General features: G+C 55.1%; 1 protein-coding gene across 3 annotated transcripts in view; it reads left to right on the plus strand.

The window, feature by feature from the left end:
* The first annotated feature begins 14,407 nt into the window (after positions 1-14,407).
* The window catches only part of CXXC5 (CXXC finger protein 5), a 35,022-nt gene continuing 32,731 nt past the window's right edge, over positions 14,408-16,698 (plus strand). Inside the window, exon 1 of one of the 3 annotated variants that reach the window (XM_023255761.2) lies at positions 14,408-14,931. The gene's annotated coding sequence lies outside the window, so the exon portion shown is untranslated. Of the gene's footprint in view, positions 14,932-14,963; positions 15,095-16,698 lie in introns of those variants that run through there. The other 2 variants (XM_023255754.2, XM_023255755.2) reach the window with 2 other exon arrangements.

A 16,698-nucleotide genomic window follows, 5' to 3' on the forward strand; every position in this document is an offset into this window, starting at 1 on the left:
CTCCTTTACTTGATTTTCTAATCTAGAAAAGGGCACCTGGCCCTTAGGCAATGCTTGGTGGAAAATGGCCTTATCAAGTTGAAGGCTGTGGCTTTTGGGTGCTTATGAGTTCTCAGGGAGGTATGCATGGACAATAAGACATCATTCCTGGATTCCTGTAGAAGCCAGAGATTTTCCCCTCTTCACGGCAGGATCAGCTCCTGACATACCCAGGGACTTGGGGCAGGCTGTCTGGGCCTCTTTGGGACCCACAGCTCACACACCCACTTGGTAAGACCTGCGAGAGTGTGCCAATAAACACAATGGGCAGACATTTGGATGGACATACCTGGCCAGCCCATGTGTCCCTGAACAGGGTTTGTCTGTCCCTCTGCTTCTCTTGGGGGACAAAAGGGGAGTCCATCTACCCCTTATGGTGAATAAAAGTCTAGAGAGGGGGTGGGAGGAGTTACCTCCAGCCACCTGGGATTGAGGGGTCCTGTGGAAGGAGGCCAGACTTCTGCAAGCTGTTTCCCAGCCCTACCTGAAGGATGAGGCTAAGGGATGAGCCATGGGTGATTGTCGAATTGCGCACAGCCCAGGGTCCCTGCTTTCCCCCCATCCTAGGTCAGAGGCTAATAGCCTCTGTCTTACAATTCTCTCCCTAAAGAGTGTGTGTGTGCATTGTGTGCATATATGCATGTACATGTACCCATGTACACATGAGATTTGGGAGTCAGGAGTTCTTGGAGTCTGCTGACAGAACTTGGGATCCCAGCACAGAGAGGTTGGGGAATTATCCAAGGTCACACAGCTGGGCAAAACTAGGGAATGTTCATAGTCTTCCTGGGTAGAGCCTTTAGGGGGAGCTCCCTGGCTACAAGGTTTGAAGCCCCTGGGATGGCCCAGGCTTTCACTGGAGGAAGTGAGGGCTACAGCCCAGCTGGCCCTATAGTGGAACCACAGGAGTGGCCTATAAGGGTGTGTTGAAGGAATGACAGATCTTGGCCCTGCTCCCACACACATGCACTGCTGGGAATGGGGGGGTTGAAATTGCTGAGATCAGTGGCCAACCCTGTTTCCTGCTTTGGATTTGGAATAGAAAGGGCTTTTCCGAGGGCCCTGGAACTGATGTCTCAGTTTCTGCATGGGGAAATGGAGAAAGGGATTAATTAGAGAGGGTCCTTAAGGAGACTATGTTAGAGGTCTGGGGCCATATGTAACAGAGTAGATTGCTACTGGGTGAGAGGTGCTTTGTGTTCTACAACTCGGTGAGAGTGACAGGAAATTGGGCCAGTAGCTATGCACTAGTTGAGTTGCACCTGGTGAGAGATTGGGGGTGGTTTCCCCACCAGAGCCCCAGAGTGTGTGCTAGGCATGGCTCCGTAGTAGGGAAAGTGGTAACGTATGACCACTGTTGTGGCTAAGTGTAGCAGCATTAGTTGTGTTTGTGGCACTTGAGTAGTGTTTCCCAGGTGTGTGTGATGGCAGAACTAGTTTTGTTGCTGGGATGAATCAGGTTCCTGGAAGGGAATGAACCTACCGGAGAGAGTGAGGCTATTTTAGTAGTTACAGTCATTATATTGATAGGACTCACTAATAACTATTAATAATGATCCTGAGACCCTCTGTGGTTTGAGTGCTCACCATGTGCCTGGCCCTGTGCTAAGTGCTCACCTGGGAGAAGAAGCTCATTTAGTTATGTCAGAACCCTGTGAGTTAATGCCGTGTTGCCTGCGCCCCAGTATTTGTTTATTGTGCCACATTATATCCTCCTCTGGGGATGCCATGCAGCTGCATCTGTGTCTTATTTGCTAGGTGCCACTTGTGGTGCTGTGTGGCCTTGTTGTGTACTTAGGCTCTTGATCCTGTCATGTTGCCAATATGGGGCACAACTGCATTGTTGCATAGCATGACACCCAATTTGACAATGTTCCTTGAGGTGGTGGTGAAGATGTGTAATTTGGCTGTGTGACTTTCTTGCTTTGTTGTGTGACTTTGTTGTGCAGCCAGAGTATGCAGCTCCCTACTGTTGCCTGGTTTGAGACCAGCAAGTGGAATGTATTACTCATTTTGTGTCCTGGGGATGCTGTAGGTGTCTGGCATAGGGCCATAGGTTGTGGTGGTACAAGGGCCTGTTGTGAGTGGCAGGGTGAACTGGTTGTATGATAATGTGTCTATGGTTGTGTCTGGACACTATTGTGTGTGTCCACGTGAACCATTTGTGTAACCCTTGTGTCAAGACTTGTGGCACAAACTGTTGTGTGGTGTAACTCCCATGTAGTTACTGTACCTCCTTTGTGGTGGCAGTGCCCCTTAGTGATGTTTCTCTAACTACGTATTGTGTGTCCGTGTGACCCCCTCTGTGCTGCTGTCTCCCTTTGCAAGTCTGTGTGTTGTTTGACCTCGGTGCGGATGCCCCCACCTCCGCCGGCCCGCCGCCCCTCCCCCACGCCGTCCGCCAGCGCCGCTTGGCGATCGATCGCCATTGATTGTCCCTGACGAGCTGCTCCACTTTCCAGCCAATGTCAGGAGGGGGGATCTCCGCCGCCCTGGCGGTGTCATTTCCACACACTCCCTGGGCTGCCGCCAGCGCGGGCGTCGCCAAGAGCCGGCCTGGATCGCCTAGAGCACGGACCGGACCGCCCACACCTTGCCAGGACACCCCCGACGGGGCGGCCTGACCCCCGCTTGTAACCCTGCACCCAGGGCCCCCTTTTCCGGGTGCGTGGATGTTGTTCCCACAAGACTTTGGGCTGAGCCCGAGGAGGAGAAGGAGAAAGAGGGGGCCAGTTAGTGCTCCCGGGTGGGGGCATGCACGGGCTCCTTCCTGCGGGGAGGCGCCGGCAGGCCAACTTTGCGGGGGCCCAAACAGATGCTAATGATTTTCCGGGAGGCGCTGGTTATCTCTGGCCCCAGCCAGCCACCGCTGCTGGAGCACGGACACCTCCCCACCCTTCCTCTCACCCCCAAGAGACCCGCCAAATAACCAAACAACCCCAAGTGGACGCTGGAGGTTGAAGGCTCCCCGAGGAGCCCCCAGAACTCTGGCTGTGGGTAATGTTTGTTCTGTCCACCCAAGATGTTACTGCATCCTCTTCTGAAGATTTTCCCAAAGCCCCTTTTCGAAGCAGAGGAAACTGAGGCTCAGAGAAACCTTGCACAAGGTCACAAGGACCTAGCCACTGCTCGGCTGAGTGAGTTGCCCCTCTTAGAGCCACCCTGTTGGGGACTCAACAGTCCCACATGGCCCAGGGGCTGAGCCAGTTTCCAGGCTCCCCGGTGGAAGTGCTGACGTGGCTCTGGGCAGCTGTCTGGGGCCGGGAAGCGGGGCAGATGTCACAGAGCCCAAGGGAGGAGGCGGCTCCACGGGGAGGGCAGGGAGGGGGAGGGTAGGCAGGGCCTCTAGCCTGGCCAGACACGCCTCCTCCCCCTAGGTCTGGCTGTCTGTCTGGGGCTGGGGCACAGCCACAGGCCAGGCTGACCCGCCTCCAAGTCTAGCTCCAGGTCCTCTGTGTGGCTGCTGACAAGTGCTGCAACCTCTCTGGGCCTCTTCCTCTCTTGTCAGAGCATAACAGCACCTGCTTTAGAGGGGTGTGAGCTTCCTATGACAGCAAAGGTGTACAAAGCCTCTAATCCAGTCCTGGACACACTGTTCCTGCTCAGTAAAATTCGGCTATTGTTATGGTTGTTGTCTTTGCAAGTGGGAATTCAGTGTGTCCAAAGGCAAAACTGAGTCCTGAGGGTACCACCTGGCTTCAGAGGTCATTCCAGCCAGCCTCCTGCCTTGCTGCCCCTGGCCCTCTGCATTTCTCATGCTTGTCTAGCTTTGTTCCTTGTTACTGAAGTGTCAGCCCCCCTCAGCTCTGCCTGCTGCCAGGCTGCCCCCACTCCCTCTTGTTGGTGTGGTTCCCTCCTATCTGGCCGCCACATTGGGTCCCTCGAGCAGCACAGCCCCCTGGGAACAGCAATCGATGGGGCGGAACAGCCTCCCTGACAGATGGACCCACGGAGGCTGGGCTGCTTCAGCAGAGCTCCCTAGGAAACCAGAGATAGGAGCTGAGCCACCATGGCTGCCTCCTAAACAGAAATGGGAGGGAGTGGGGAGATGAGGAGGAGGAGACCAGCGCTTCCAACCAGGTCCAGACTGGGCCAGCCCTCTGGGAGTGGGCCCCGAAGGGCAGGGCAGCCCCTATGCTTTGTCCTAGACCCAGAATCCTCGTGGGGAGAGAGCTCTGTAGAGCTTACCTGGTAGGTGGGATACATCTAGTCCCCCTTCATGAGCAGTTGAAGAGTTTTTCCAGCTGCCTATCATAGGCATTTTTTCTAACAACCCCAGAGGCTGCTTGGTAGATAGGTGGATGGGCAGGAGGCTTGCCACAATTCCTCAGGCCACAAATGGCATTTAAAGCCGGAACAGCAGAAGTACCTTCTCTCACTGTGAGGGTGGGAGATGAGTAGCAGTGGTTGTGACAACCAAAAATGTCTCCAGACATTGTCCAGTGTCCTCTGGGAGGCAGAATCAGCCCTAGTTGAGAACCACTGGTCTAACCTCAGGATCAGCCCCCTGGCTGGGAAGCGGTGGCCAAGACCCACAGGGATGCCAGAGGTCCTCTGCAATAGTGGAGGGGGAGGTTTCCAAAACAGCTTTGTCCCCAGCTGTCTCAGACCCAGGAGGGTGGGAGACACTTCCCCCCCTGCACTCCCCCCCCCCCCCCGCCACCATGGCCCTAACTGCCAGGTTGGAGGGAACCATGCTTGCCTGAGATGGCAGGGCTGTTGGCGTCACTGCTCAGCTGCGCCAGGCTTCATGCCAACACCTCACTGCTGAGACTACACAGCATGGGGGCGGGGGAGCGGGTGCGGTCATAGGGGGTACTCAGGCTGCCTGGGCAGCCTTCTGTCCAGCCAGTTTGAGATGGGAGGAGCCAGTATGGATGATCAGCTTCCTCCCTTCCCTTCCTTTGGTGCCCCAGCAATGTCTCTCGGCTGGTGTTGGACTGTGTATGGAGCTGGCAGGCCTCAGAGCCAGTGGGGGCTACTGCCTAGAGTAGGAGAAGGATTGTGGACACAAGTCCAGCGGGCCCAGCCAGCTGACAGCTGGTCCACCTGAGTACCGAGCTGGCCCCTCCAGGAAGGGGAGGGAGGAAGGTTCTGTGGGCTGGCTAAATGGTGCCTAAGTCTCCGGACCCACAAGCCCTTGAGCCAGACACCTGGGGAAGGGGTTCCCTCTGGAGTCATCTTCTGCCTACCCACACAGGCACGCAGGCACTGAGGTGAAGGAAGGTTCTCTGGTGCACAGACTCACTGCTGGGAAGTCCTACTTATGTCTAACCTACTTCCTTTCTTCCTGTAACATCTGATGCCCTATCCTGGACTGCATACTCTGGCCCCAGCAGAGTAAGAACCCAACATTTCGTGTTCTCTGGCCAGGGTATGCCTTTATTCCTGGAGAAGAGAACCCTTATCTGTAGGGGAAATTTCAGTCGGAATGCAGGTCACTGGGTCCTTGTGTGGGTAGACTAGACTATGGTGCCTAGTGGGCAGGGCACAGGGGATGGAGAGGGGCATTGGTGCCAGTTGACAAACTAAGGACCACAGAGAGCAGGGTTTCCCCAAGGCATATTGAACCCAACACCAGCCTAGGGGGTCCCAGAGTAGGGAGGAGGAAGTGGCTGGGAGGTGGGCAGTGCCTTTGTAACCAGAGATGAGCCAAGCTGGCTGAGGTGGCAGCTTGGGGTTGGGGTTTAAAATAGCGCCTCGGCCTGGCCAGGATCGGGTTCGGGTCACCCACAAGGCAGCGTGGCCACCACCATCCAGCTCAGGTTTCTTGCCTTTCTTGATGACTTGATGGAGAACAGGACTACACAGGTGTATGGGCCTGACACTACAGTCCCCTGACCAATCTGGCCTGTCTCCTTTCTCCTCCACACCCAACCCTATGGGACAGATCATCCCAGCCATCTTCTGATGACCTCCCTCCTCTTCAATAAACATTTATTTAACATCAGCTGGGGACCAGGCCCTTGACAGAGCATGGAGATACAAGTAAAGCCTGACCCTGTCCCAGGCCCCAGGAGTCCTGGCTCTCAGAAATGTGTAGAAGGGGGAGAGCGATCAGTATTCAGCAGAGACCCTCTGCATTTCACTGATGTCCTGGCCTCACCTTGGAAGTCCTTAGGACAAGGAAAGCAAGGGGTAGAAAGACCCCCACAGGCTGTAAGAGAGGAGGGTTAGACTTCAGATAAGCCTTCTACAGGAAAAATGGAGGTGGTTACAATGGGGAGGGGAAAATGTCTTCTAACGATTATCCCTGAAAACTCCCAGAGTGGGGCGCCTGGGTGGTTCAGTCAGTTAAGCAGCCGACTTCGGCTCAGGTCATGATCTCTCGGTCCGTGGGTTTGAGCCCTGCATCGGGCCCTGTGCTGATAGCTCGGAGCCTGGAGCCTGTTTCGGATTCTGTGTCTCCCTCTCTCTGACCCTCCCCTGTTCATGCTCTGTCTCTCACTGTCTCAAAAATAAATAAAACGTTAAAAAAGAAAAGAAAAGAAAAGAAAACTCCCAGAGTGGTTTACTCCCTCAGTGTTCCCTGGAGAAGGGACCAAACAGAATGACTTGTGCCCTCCCTCAAGGCAAATCCCTCATACCCAAGTCTGAGAGGGCATTCTGGTCTTTCTGTGTCCAAGGTGAGTGCCTACTTCCTTAGGCCCACCCAAGGAATATCTAAGGGGCCAGGAGATAGGAAGCGGGAGTCCCTTTTTTCAATGTTTCAAAAGAAGTGAGTAGTTCCAGCCCTGCCACACTACATAATGCTATTGGAATGGGCAAAAGCCTACCTCAAAAGATGAAAAGTTCTATCTAACCTCTGCTAGAGTCTCTGGATCACTGGGGGCAGTGGCCCCTGGGGCCTGGCAGGTAGCGTTTCTCCCTACTTTCCCTTCCTTCCCCACCCATGGGTCTGAGTGGGAGGAAGTGACACAGGAGGAGGCCAAGTTAGCTCAGGGCCGACCCCTCCTAACTGGAGCAGTGACCTGCCCTCTTGATGGAGCTCACATATGTCTAAAAAAGTCTTGTGTATCTTAATGATTTCTCAACATCCCCTGATTGAAGTATGCCCAATTTAAGCCGTGCCGTAAGTAACTTTTTATATTTCCTGGGGGAATCATTTCACTTATGAATCTTTTCTGAATCTGCAATCTCGATTAAAAGTTGATTTTTTTTTTTTTTTTTTTTTTTGTCTCCATCTCCTAGGCTTCTGAGATGCCTCCCTAGTGAAAAGGGTGGTAGCAGCATCAATCCTCCCTCATTAGCCTGTCTTAAGCAGGGTAATTCTTAGGCGGTGGGGCGGGCGGGGGGGGGGGGGGGGGGGGGGGGGAGGGGAGGGGCGGGTAGTCTCCCCTGTGGTAGCACCTGGGGTATGTGTCCTGAGAGGCAGCTGGAGGAAGGGCTTACAGAGAGGTAATGGGGGACACTGCCAGTCTCTTGCCCACATACTCTCCTGTACCTGCCCGAATCCGCACGCATGCGCACATATACACACACCCATTGTTTCACTAGGGAGGATTGTCCAGCCCATTCTGCCTTAAGGTTGTCTCTTCACCTATAGCTTAGGAATCTGAGGAGACAGAGAAACCCTCAAGGGTTCAGCTTGAAAGCACAGAGTTAGTTCAATCAAATCCTGGTCTGGTTTCCTGTACAGCTGCCACAGCTTGGGTAAATCACCTCTCAGAGCCTCAGTTTCCTTATTTACAAAATGGGAATGTGATTACTAAACAGATAACCAAGCACACTGCCTCCAGAAAGGCAGCCTTTATTATTTCCCTTGGGGGACTGCAGCACCAGGAAGCAGGGTTGGAACAATGCTGAGGGTCCTATCCGTTCTGAACAATATCTAGTTCTTTTCCTCAGCCCATTCATTATCTAGTCCTGGTGACACTCCTTGAGGTAGAGTGGGTGGGACTAGCATAATTACCTCCCTGAGGAGGATAAGGGTCTGGTGGGGTTGGGACTTGCCCAGGGGCTGCCCCAGGAGGCCCACCCTGAGCTCCTGACTCTCTTTTCCCTAAGAGGCAAAGGTCAGGGCTGCAGCAGGAAGGCTGGAGGGCAAACAATGGTGAGAAACTCTGAACTTTGAGAGAGGGTCCTCCCCATAGACACCCTCCTTGACAGCCCCCACACCTCCCTCCTGATCTTTGAGGGAGGGACTTCTCCAGGTGCTGGGGCCTCTGGCCGGGACCTCTGACCTCTGACTTCTGGTCTGGGGTAGACACTCTGAGAGCCAGAGTCACGACTGGGTGTGGGGCTGAGGGGACCCAGCAGCAGTGACTGTGGCTCTGGGAGTTAACGATTTACAAGGGGCCCCTTCCTGAGGCCTCCCTCCTCCCAGGCAGCAGGCAACCCGTGACTGCCCAGGCGGCTAGACACAGAACCAGTCCCACCAGTTCAAAGAGGAGTTCATCCCAGGCCCACCCCCAGGCACTGCCTGAGCACCCCATTCTCTGGAGTCTGAAGGCAAGTAGAAGTTGGTGAGTGGGGTCCTCTGGTCTGAGGCTAGGTCCTGTTCAAAAGTCCCAGTGTCAAAACAAAACAAAACAAAACAAAACAAACACCCAAAAGTCTCGGTGTAAGGGGCATTAATAACCCTCTGCTGCTTTTAGGGCCAGGTCTGTGAGCCCCACCCCACCCCTGTGAGACCTCCAGCAGGGCTTTCCCATACCACCCCACCAGACCCTGTAGATCTTGGGTAGAACATTTTCAGGCCGGGCTGGCTTCTTGATACCCAGGGCACCCCTTCCTTTGGGCTGTGTCAGGGGCCTCCTGGTTTGGGACTTTGTGTCCTCCCCCTCCTCCATGACCCCAATTCAGTTACCTTCTGGCCCCTCCCTCTTCCCCACAGCAGGGGAGGAGGAGAGGGTGCGTGGAGCCACGGCTTTGGCCTGTGAGAGGTCACAGTTGCACTCCCATAGTAGAGACAATTGAACCATGAAGGTGCCGAGAGAAGTTAAGAGCTACAGCCAGGGGCATGATGTTCCCCGAACTGCCCCCACTCCCTTTCTTCGCTCCACACACAGGCTGAGTTCCCTGCGTCTGGCAGAGAATGGGCTTGTCTGGCATGTGCGTAGCATGTCTGCATGTCTGTGGCAAAAGGGGAAATACAGAGTGTGAGTGTGTGTGTTGGCCTGGTCTCTGCTCCCTCCCAGCCTCACCCCATAGTCATTTTGTTCTGTGACTGGAGTCCCCCCCCCCAACCCTGCCCTCCTCCTTTCTCAAGTTTACACAGCTTAGGTCTCTGCTGGGGCCACCAAACTGATTTCTCAGGGATGAGTGGGCCTTGGCATCCTAAGAGACAGACCTGGCTTTTCTGAAGTTCTTTTCTAGTTTCACACCTCTCTTTTTCCTTCAAAGGTCATGGTGGCAGGGTTGGTGAGACCTAAGGGCCAGTGGTCAGTATATGAGGGCTGAGAACCCAGAGGCCCGGGGCCTATGTCTGAGCAGTTAAGTTTCTCTCTTCCCCTGCCCATGTTTGCACCCCTAGTCCTGCCCTGGGATTTTGTTTGAGGTCACAGTCCAGTGTGACCCCACTGAAGATTATCCTGTACCCTGCCCTGAGACAGGGCTCCAAATGTCCTGTTTCCATCTTCTTTGATACAAGCGAGGGAAGCAGGGCCCCAAGAGGGGCCCTAGACATTAGATCAGGCTCCGGACTGGCCATCTTTATTGAAGACCCTAACTCCTACAGCCCTCCCTATGCAGCCACTTCCCAGTCGTTGGATGTTTAATCAATGACCAACATTAGTTGATAAATGACAGTTGTGGAAAAGGCAGATCCCTCAGACAAGGCATGGATTTAAATCTGAATTTTGTTACTTTGTAACCTTAAGCAGGTATCTGAGCCTGAGGATTAAATAAGCATATGCCCAGAAAGCAATTAGTGTGGTGCCAGACACATAGGAAGTGTGCAGAAAGACGTGGGCTACAATTGTTATTACTGGTACCTATTTAGTGCCAGGCTTCAGGCACAGGGCAGATAGGAGAGTCACCCTTTCACTTCATGGGTGGTAGTAGTGAGGGGACAAAGAGACAAATGAGCAAATAAAAACTATTTCTGTGCAGTGTGGTCACTGTGACCATAGGAGGGGACAGATGAGGGGGCCCCAAAGCCAGGCAACAGAGTACAGTTTTTCTGCCTGTGCACTGCAAAAAGGTACCTGGTAAACAGAGCTAGGGACACTGAAAGACAGTCCATGATCTATCAAGAGCATGGGGCGCCTGGGTGGCTTAGTCGGTTAAGCATTCAAATTTGGCTCAGGTTATGATCTCACAGTTCATGAGTTCAAGCCCCGCACTGGGCTCTCTGCTTTCAGCACAGAGCCTGCTTGGGATCCTCCTCTGTTACCCCCTCTTTCTGTCTCTCCCCACGCTCTCTATCAAAAATAAACATTGGGGGGCGCCTGGGTGGCTCAGTTGGTTAAGCGGCCGACTTCGGCTCAGGTCATGATCTCGCGGTCCATGAGTTCGAGCCCTGCGTCGGGCTCTGTGCTGACAGCTCAGAGCCTGGAGCCTGTTTCAGATTCTGTGTCTCCCTCTCTCTGCCCCTCCCCTGCTCACGCTCTGTCTCTCTCTGTCTCAAACATAAATAAACGTTAAAAAAAATAAAAAAAATAAAAAAAAATAAAAACCCTTGAGCCAGATGTGTTCTGGTATTCAGAGGTTTAAAAAAAAATAAAATAAAAAAATAAATAAACATTGGGGCACCTGGGTGGGTCTGTCAGTTGAGCATCCGACTTTAGCTCAGGTCATGATCTCACACAGTTTGTGGGTTCAAGCCCCACATCAGGTTCTGTGCTGACAGTTCAGAGCCTGGAGCCTGCTTCACATTCTGTGTCTCCCTCTCTCTCTGCCCTTCTCCTGCTCGTGCTCTGTGCTCTGTCTCTCCTCTCTCAAAAATAAACATTTAAAAAAATTTTTTTAACTTATTTAAAAATAAATAAATAAACATTAAAAAAAAAAGAGTGTATTTATATGGGGTGCATGGCTGGCTCAGACAGAGGAGCATAGGACTCTTGATTGCCAGGTTGTGAGTTTGAGCCCCACATTGGGTGTAGAGATTACGAAAATAAGTAAACTTAAACAACAATAAAAGGGTGGACCTACATCTCCCAAAAGAGAGTAACTTTTCTACTTTGTATAGAGGCTAGCAGTAGCCCTGTAGATTCGGGCCAAACTGATGCTGGGAATGGAAGTCAAAGAAGTGGGAGGTGACACATGCCATGGGCTTCAGTGAGGAGTTCATGAGATAAGCTTGATGAAGGTCCTCCTGGCCAGAGAGAACAGTACCCTCAGCCATGGAAGCGTGAAGGGATTTTCGGGGTGTCTGAGGGAACCACAAGCGTTGGATAGTGTTGGTCTGCAGGGCCCAGGGATTGCAGGCAGTCCTAGGGCTGATTAGGGAAGTCAGGTTGAGCTGGGGAAGGGGCTTGGCTGGAGCTTATGGGTTCTGAGGAATCACTACCGGAAGTGATGGAGGTGAACCCCAGGGCACATCCATCTGTGAGAAGACTCACTAGGACAGCAAATCACCTCAGGGGTTAGGAGAACAACTTTGGTGCCAGTCTCACTTAAGTTTCCTCATCTGACAAATGGGGATGATACTACTGCTGAGGCTGAATAAAGGATTAAATGAGTTTATGTACCTAGCTGTTTAGCCTGATGCCCTACTCATAAAAGCTTCATAAATGCCAGGTGTGGATATCATAACCAGGACAGGATCCTGGACTGTCACACTCCTACCCAGAATATAGTGAAGGTGGGTGCAGGGCTCCTCTTTCTCTGCAAGGTGCTAGAGACTTCAGAAATTTGATAGCTGAATCTAAGCTGATTGGTTGCATAACATTGTGAAACCTAAATATTCTTTTTTGGAGGCAAGGAATGAGGTGAGAACAGTGAACCAGGATGGCTTCACTTCTTGTGGAAGGGGTCTGGGTGGGGATGGTCTCCAGAGACCTCCCAGGAGTCCTTTCTGGGTGCCCCCACTTGTTTGTTATAGGGAAAGTTCTCTGTGGATGGCCTGCACATGACATTTCCTTTCAGGTTGTGTTCTCCCTATGGATACTTCTGCCTCTCTCTTCTTTGGTTCCTACCTGGGTTGAATAGGTGAGAGTCTGAGTCTCCCTCCAGGAGAAGACCAAGGTTCCAAGATCCAACCTCTAAACTGGGCCAGGCATATACCAATACTCCTTGCCTGAGAAAGTCATCATTGGGATCATTTGGCTCATCTTCATCGCAGCCTGCCACCCCTTGGCCTTTGCCCTCCTGACTTCATTGGGGGGGGGGTGGAGTGGGGGCTAGAGGTGGGCAGAGGTCTTACACACACACACACACACACACACACACACACAAAATGGGTAATAATAATTCCCTTAGGTGGAGCTACTACCCACTCTCCATGAATATCACCAGCATGAAACTTTTTTTGGGTGTGCAGAACCTGATTCTGCACTGACCCTAGACTGTAGGAGCCCTTCAGGACTGAGTTTCATTTCTTTGCTCCTAGTCCTCTGAGGCCTGCTGCTAACTCCTGGGGAATAAGTTCCCCCTCACAGTCAGTGCTCAGCTTCCCCAGAAAGGTAAGTAGAGGTGGGCTAAGTACTTAGAGATTCTGGAGGATCTAGACCTGGGACTCTGCCTCCTTTTTCTTATATGGTTAGTGCCCAATACAGTACCTGACACTCAGGGTAGGGCCCAGAATGTCTCTCTTTAAGCAGTTTAGGGGTGGTAATCTAGAGGTGTTCAATTTTCTTAAAACTGTGTTCCCATAGCAAGTACCTTGCTTTTACTCACATGGTTCGTTTGTTTGAGGTGGCTTTGAGGAAGGGTGCTGGAGAGAAGAGAGGAGAGAAGAGAAGAGGGCTAAATACCTCCCTTAGGAGCCATTCTTAGCACTTAGTTAAGGAAGGACACTTCTCAGCATTTGTGGAAAGGACGGAGTGTCCACGATGTCTCTGGAGGGGTCACTGCCTGTGGCTTGGAAGGTCAAGATGGGTAAAGAAGCAACACATTTCAGATGAACTCTGCCCTTTGACATCTCCCTAACTCCCCTATGCCTGGTTGGGTCAAGGTCCCAAGGCCAAATTTAGAAGGCTTGGGGAATGGGCTGCTCCCAGAAGACCCAGGCCCCAAGGCCCTCTCCTGCCTTGGAGACAGGCAGGCCACACAGAGAGGAAGCAGTGAGGTGGGAGCTGGTTTCAGTTCTCCCACCAAGGCTGTGCCAGTGGCTGGAGGCACGGGGTTAGAGGCTGTTAACTCTCTCTTATCTGAGCTGCAATAGATTTGGGGGTGTACATATAACCCTAGGCAGACTTCCTGGGCATGCTACCCCTCTCTTATTAGGGTCTCCAGTTGGGTTTTTTTTGTTTTGTTTTTGTTTTTTGCCTGTAGGAAACATAAACCCACCTACAAATTCCACAGAACCAGAGAAACTTCCCACTTTGGGATTATCTGCAGTTTGGGATTATATGAGCCTGGGGCTTGCCCTGTGGGCCCCTGAAGTGAAGAGAAGACATCTGCAGCTTTAGGATTAGCCCAAGCTGGGCAGATGGAGGGGGCACTGAGTGAGGGGAAGGATATTCGGGCGCAAATCTGTACCCTGGGCTTTTGTTCTCTTTCAACCAGTTTCTACTGAGTACTGCTCTGTGCCAGGCACTGTTTCAGGCTCCGTTTGTAGGCCACAGTCTCAGGGATCTACAATGTAGTTGCCTTAGCCCCAGGAGTCAGGGCTTGGACTGGCGCTGGAGTAGGAGAGAAAATGTCCTTTCTTAGATCGCTTTCCTCATCTGTAAAATGGGGACAAGAATCTTCTCTCCTAGTCTTCCCGGGAACTAGAGCCTACTGAGTCCCGGAAAGTGCTGGGGGAAGGGTGGGGTCTTTGAACCGGCGTCTAGTTCCAAGTGCCCTAGGCTGGGAGTTCCAGGCCCTAGGCGCACCAGAGCTGAGGGGCGAGGCCAAGCCCTCCCTACTGGTCCAGGTAGCTTCCGGCGTGCTTAGGCAAGGGGGCAGAGGGACCGCGGATTTCCCCGCGAGGTAGGTCGTCGAGACCAGGTCGTCACAAAATAGGGAAGGTCCTCTTATTTTTTGTAAAGTTGCGGAAAAAAGAGATGAAGACGGGGCGCGCTGGGGAGCTGAGCCCGGGCCGACCTCGTCAGAGCGTGGGGAGCTCGAGGCGCAGTGGCTGCGGCTCCGGCCTCAGAGCCTGCGGCGTCCAAGTGGCCAGAGCTGCGCTGGGAGGGAGGCGGAGGGAGGAGGGAGGGGAGCTGAGGTGGAGGCGGGCGGGCGGTCGGGGTGGGGGGGGGGGGGAGAGGAGGGAGCGTCGAGTCCGGTCCGGGTTTTGCCGGCAGCCCCCGGGCAGCGTTCAGAGCTCCTGCCCGGGCGGGCGCGCGGCGGCGGCGGCGGCAGAGGCGGCGGAGCCTGAGCGGGGATGTAGAGGCGGCGGCACTGGCGGCAGCAGAGGCGGCGGCGGCGGCAAGAGCAGGCGCCCGAGCCGAGCGAGAAGAGCGGCCGAACCTTGCCCCCCGAAGCCGGGCCCCGCGTCCCAGCCCTGCCCAGCCTGCGCCCAGCCATGCGCGCCGCCTGCTGAGTCCGGACGCCTCACGCTGCGCCCTCCGCCCGCCGCGCCGAGCTTCGCTCGGGGGTGATTAGTTGCTTTTTGTTGTTTTTTAATTTGGGCCGCGGGGAGGGGGAGGAGGGGCAGGTGCTGCAGGCTCCCCCCCCTCCCCGCCTCGGGCCAGCCGCGGCGGCGTGACTCCGGCTCCGGACCCGGGCACGGCGGGCGGCGCGGCTGGAGCGGAGCGCACCGCGGCGGTGGTGCCCAGAGCGGAGCGCAGCTCCCCGCCCCACCCCTCCCCCTCGGCCTCGCGGCGGCGGCGGCCGTGGCGGCTTGGACGACTCTGAGAGCCGGTAGGTGTCGGGCCACGGCCCTCCCCCGACCCCCCCGGAGGCCGGCCCCCTCCCCTTCCCCGCCTACCTCCCTCTCCTCCCTCGGGGCCCGGTGCGCGGCCGGGGCCGGAGTTCGCTGCAAGTCGGCGGAAAGTTTGGCGGCGCGAGCTCCCCCGAAGTTCAGGTGCGGAGAGCCAGGGACGGGAAAGGAGGGGTCCGTGTTTGGGAGGGGCGGGGGGCGCCCGCAGGCTGAGCCGCGGAGCCCTGTAGCCTGGGAGCCCTAGCGCCGGTGATCGCTCGGTGGCCGCTGCTATACTCAAGCCTCCCCAAGCCGCAGTCGGCTCGGTCGCAGATCACTGAGTACAGACAAAAAGAGGGGTTTTAGGGTCGGGGACTGCGGTTTGGGCGCCGTGGGTTGGGACCGAGGCTCTCCCTGCGGGGTACCGTCCCCTCCCCAAGTACTCGAGCTTGAGGGCGCTGGGGCGGCGGGAGCCCGGGTCCTCACCTCTTGGTGTTGGGCGGGCGCTCCGCCTGCGGGGGCGGCTGATTGGAGATATGCGGCGCGCACTCCCCCAGTCAGACCCCTCGCAGCCCTGTGTTTTGGGGGCTACAGTAACTGCTGCCCTGGACCACGCGTGGCTGAGTCTCACCCCTCCACTTGGAGGGGGCGGCGGCCACTTCTATATGTCCCCTATGGTTCCTCGCCCCCGCTGCCCGCCGGGTGCCTGGCGGGCTGATCAAGTTTGACCTTCCCCCCCCCCCCTTCTTTTTTACCGTCTAAGTATCAACCCCCACCACAACCTCCGCTCTCCGAGGCCTCTCTTTCCCGTCCTCTCCAGCCTTGGGGAGTCTTTCAGCCTGTCTCCCGAGCTCCGCGTGGCCAAGCAGCGTGCAAAGCCAGGGAGGGAGACTGGGGGTGTTCCTGTAGCTGTGGAGTGTGGGAGGCGGGTGTCCCAGGCGCCTGCCTCGCTGCTTTGGCCCCAAATTTACCCATGAAGTTCGGCCCCAAGCCCCCCTCCCCTTTGCTTCCCTAGAGCGAGGGGCTGAACCGCCGCGAGAAGAATGTGTTAATTTTCTTGCTGGGGGAAGTTGTTCTCTCCCGGAATGGGCTGCTTTCCGGCGGGGAGCGCGGGGTGCGCCTGGCTTTGTTTATTTGTAGAATCGACAGAAAGTGAGTGACCCCAGTTTTTAAATTGGGGGGCTGCCTCCGGGACCTGTCAGAAGAGCTGAAGCGCCCAATTAGGGGCAAGATAGCTTTTTTTTTTTTTTTTCTTTTTTTTTTTTTCTTTCCCGCTCGGAAGGGGTGCGCGGAGTTGGGCTGGTGCCATGGGCTGCAAGGAGGCAGCAGCAGATTTGGGGGGTTCTGTAGGGACTCATCCGTCAAGACCCACACCTCCCTTTTTCTCCCGAGACAAGGGTCTGAAGGCAGCCGCGCCCTACTTTGCCCCAGGATCCTGGGTGGTCTGCGAGTCGCATCTTCGTGTTGGGGGAGAGCTGAACCGGGATCCGGCGAGCCAGCTTCTTGACCTCCGCCTTTCCCTGAGCGGCGGGCGCTGTTCGGAGCCCTCGGTTTTGTGGTGGGCCCAGCCCCCCCGCGTTTGCTCAGGAAGCGCTGGGGAGGGGGGCTTGTGTGTTCGTTCGGCCCTCGCCCCCGCCGGAGCCGCCCCGGGCGGCTGGCAAACAGAGTCCCTTTCAAGTTTTCCGCTGGGGCCGCCTGGCGGGGGCTGCGTGCGCGGTCGCTGCGGACTTGTTTGGAGCGCTATTTGAACGCCCGGCGCCACCTCAGCT

This window comes from Felis catus, chromosome A1 (assembly GCF_018350175.1).
Source record: "Felis catus isolate Fca126 chromosome A1, F.catus_Fca126_mat1.0, whole genome shotgun sequence".
Lineage (NCBI taxonomy): Eukaryota > Metazoa > Chordata > Mammalia > Carnivora > Felidae > Felis > Felis catus.